The sequence below is a fragment of the Arvicanthis niloticus genome, chromosome 21 (genome assembly GCF_011762505.2).
Source record: "Arvicanthis niloticus isolate mArvNil1 chromosome 21, mArvNil1.pat.X, whole genome shotgun sequence".
Lineage (NCBI taxonomy): Eukaryota > Metazoa > Chordata > Mammalia > Rodentia > Muridae > Arvicanthis > Arvicanthis niloticus.
The window spans coordinates 9,690,060-9,693,756 of NC_047678.1; positions in this window are offsets into that span (position 1 = coordinate 9,690,060).

Sequence of the window (3,697 nt, forward strand, 5' to 3'; positions counted from 1 at the left end):
CTTGTGAGTGGGTTTGTGTCCTTAACCCTCCATTGGGAATCCTGCCTGGCTACAAGAGGTATCCACTTCAGTCTTCCTATCCCTACTGCTAGGAGTCTCAGCTAGAGTCACCCTCATACTCCCTGGAGCCTCCCCAATCCCAGGTCTCTGGCAGGTCCTTGAGATTCTCTACCTCCTGCACTCCACCTGCCACCAATTTCTGTTCATTCTCCCTATCTTCTCTCCCTTCTCCCCCACTCCTTCTTCTCCCTTTTCAGTGATACAGGATTGAGCACTTTATTATGTCTTCTTAAATAATTTATTTTATTCTTTGAAACTTTTATACATGTTTACCCTGCAAGTCATTTTGTTCTGACCGTTGAGAAGCATCTCACTATGAAGACAGGGCTCACCTCAATCTCATCCAGATGAGCTTGTCCCCTGAGTGCTTGTTTCTCGGATTAAAGGAAAGCCCCCACCACACCCAGCATATACATTTCTTAATCATATCTACCTATTGCCTCCCTCCAACTCTCTTTTCCTGTAACACACCTGCATCCCAACTTTCTGTCATATGATGATAAAAAAATAAGTCCTTCACATACAGGAAAACCAACAAGAAGCTCCAGCTATTGCCTCTTAGTCAGTTGAGGGTCTACTATTCCAGATGAAGAATGGAGGAGAACTGAAAACAATGAGAATCAGAGGTTCTAAACTTTAGAATGGCCTGATTTCAACACGGGACAAACCCCAGAGATAATACAAATGGAAGGGTTTGTTTGGTTGACTGTTGTCATTGGTTGGTGGTTGTTGCTGTTGTTCACTGTTGTTAGAAAGAAGCTAAGGGAAGAAAATGGGCCCAGGGAACAGACATGTGATGTGCTCATTGCTGACTTTGATATGGCTGAAACTATGAGAGCAAAATCTGATAAGAATGTTATTAGTCTATGGAAGGAAGGAAGGGAGGAAGGAAGGAAAGAAAGAAAGAAAGAAAGAAGGGAGGGAGGGAGGCTATATTTTAAAAAGCTGAAGAAACTAGGAAGTGGAAAGATATATCTGGTTTATGGCTTGAGATCATTCCTGGTGTCAAAATGCCCGTATTGCCAGAAGCAATCTACAAATATATTGCAGCTCCCTCAAAATACCACAAACACCACTCATGTTCTTCATGGGGGGAATAGAGGGAGGGGAGGGAGGGAGAGAGAGGAAGGGAGAGAGGAGAAGGAAGGGAAGGAGGAAGAGAGAGAGAGAGAGAGAGAGAGAGAGAGAGAGAGAGAGAGAGAGGATTGTTGCTGGAACTGTAGAAAAGGGAGCCCTCTGGCACAAAAGAGGAAAGTTAGACAATGTTCTCACTCGATATAATATAGAGATGTTCAAGCTTTAAAAAAAAAAAAAGTCAGAGGCCTAAGGGCAGAAATTACCTCCTGAAGACCTTAGCATGTACTCCAGCTCAACACCCTGAGTTTCTATTTGGAGCCGGATCATGTAGGGAATCAGGGAGAGGTGCAGAGGATACATGAATAGCACTCTCAGTACAGACTTTCTCTACCTTCAGCTGCTCTAGCATCCTGATGTTACAAACCCAGCTGCCATCTGAGTGAAACACATAAGGATGACCGTCCAGATGAATCAGACCCAACGCACTGCATTGTGGGAGAATAATGACTCTTGCTCTTTCAAATTGCATATTACAACAATTTATTACAGAGCAACATAAAACAAATACAATATCCATATGAAACAAATAATAGATTGTTGTCTACATCTTTTCTCCATACAGATGAAATAATATCAACATCATCAAATGGAAACAATACATTATTTTCAATCATTCATTCATGGAACACAGAGGCTGAATAACCAATATAAATAGTCTTTTTGAAGTTTCTCATAGCTACTAATATTTTTCTTCTACAATGTTTACATATATCTATTTGATGTAGTAATGTATGGCAGAGACTACATAAGTTCATTACATCCTGTTTGACTTTCTTCCCTGGCAGATGCTAAGACATCCCTCAGTCTCCTTTATAGACAGGCAGTGGATGATGTGTCCACCCACTGAAGCATCTGTTAGATTAATACTAACCACCTCTGAGCCTGACCCAGGAGAAACCTTTCTCTTCTCAAATGAGCAGCCAGAGGCAAAGGCTCCAGAAGCATTCTCCAAAGCTGAGTGTGAAGGGAGAGCTAGTAGACAAGTGAGCATGGTCCACATGACCACAGGAGCTCCACTCCGCCACACCCTCCCTCAAGCCTAGATTTTATCATGACATAAGCAGGAAAAAAATTTGCACTGTGTTAAGCCATTAAAGCCTTGGAGCCACCCACCACAGCAGTTACCTTGTCCTGACTAATAACTGGAGGTGGGAAAATTGCTGAACTGTACTTCCTCCTGTAATAAAAAAAAATATCAGGAATACCTAACAGGAGAGGCTGCTTTGACTTCAACTGGGCATAACCCTGAGCTCTGCGGTTTAAAGACTCATATAAATATCAGGATACAGCCATTAGGTTGATATTCTAGTTTCCCAAGGTCCCCAATTTCAAGGCACATACTAAATATCTTTTCTTACCCTCCAAAGGTAATATTTTCTCGCCTGTGTTCATATTCTTTTCTTGAATTTATTTCCCTCTTAAATGGGACTCACTTTTCTAAAATAATAATTAGCTTTTCAATTTTTAAAATATTTGACAAAGACCACTGACTCACCTATGTCAGGATTCGGGTTGGCTTGGCCTTGTGTAGGTCTTGTTCAGGTAACCTTGGCTGCTGTGAGATCATGGCCACAGAGCCAAGGCACAGCCAGAAGTCAGTGTTTCATTGTGTGCTTCTCTATCTTCCCTTCCTCAATATTTCCTGAGCCTTCGCTGGGGTTGGGTTTTATTAGTTTCCTATTCTCCATACTTTGACCAGATATATACACACACACATCCATATTAACTGCTGTCTACTGTGTAAAGGAGCCTCTTTGACCAAGGCTGAGAGGAGCCTAGGTCTGTGGATGTAAACAAATATTTAGAAGGCCATTGGCAAATGACCATTTAGTAAACTATGAATAGCAAATTCTACTTTAGGGTATATGACCTCCCTAGCCTTGGGCTTTTGCACAAGATTACAGTACCAGGCATGAAATTCCCTCCTATGAAGCAGGCTATGAATCTAATCAGGAAATGGTTACCTCATAACAGACATGCCACCATTGTACCAGTGGGCACATCTATCCTGACAGGTCATTATTTTAGATGCACGATCCAGCACTAAGTAAGACCACTGATGTCTCTTCTTCCCAGCATCTTTCTGGAATTATGAAAGCTAGTCATCAGGGAGGAAGTTCTTGATTGGTTTGAGATTGATTTCTTTATGCCCCACAGCCAAGGTGTGTGGCATCTTTAGTATCAGGGTGTGGTTAGTTGTGGTGGGTAGTCAAGGCTGTGTTGTTTCATAGACCTCTGGGGCTTCCCTGACTAACACTTGTAGGGAGGGATCCAAGACTCTTTATTCACGGGTCTTCTAGGATCAACCTTCTCCAGTCATGCAGAGTAATTACATTCAAACTTGTTTTTTTCTTTCGTTTGTGTTTTAAAAATGTGTTTATTAACCAGTGTGTTTCCATAAAGCTTTTCAAACATTCATAGTTCTGGGTAACCCACTCATTACCATCTTCCCTCCCTCAACCCCCTACCCCTATCCTGGATTATTTCAACTCATCCTCCC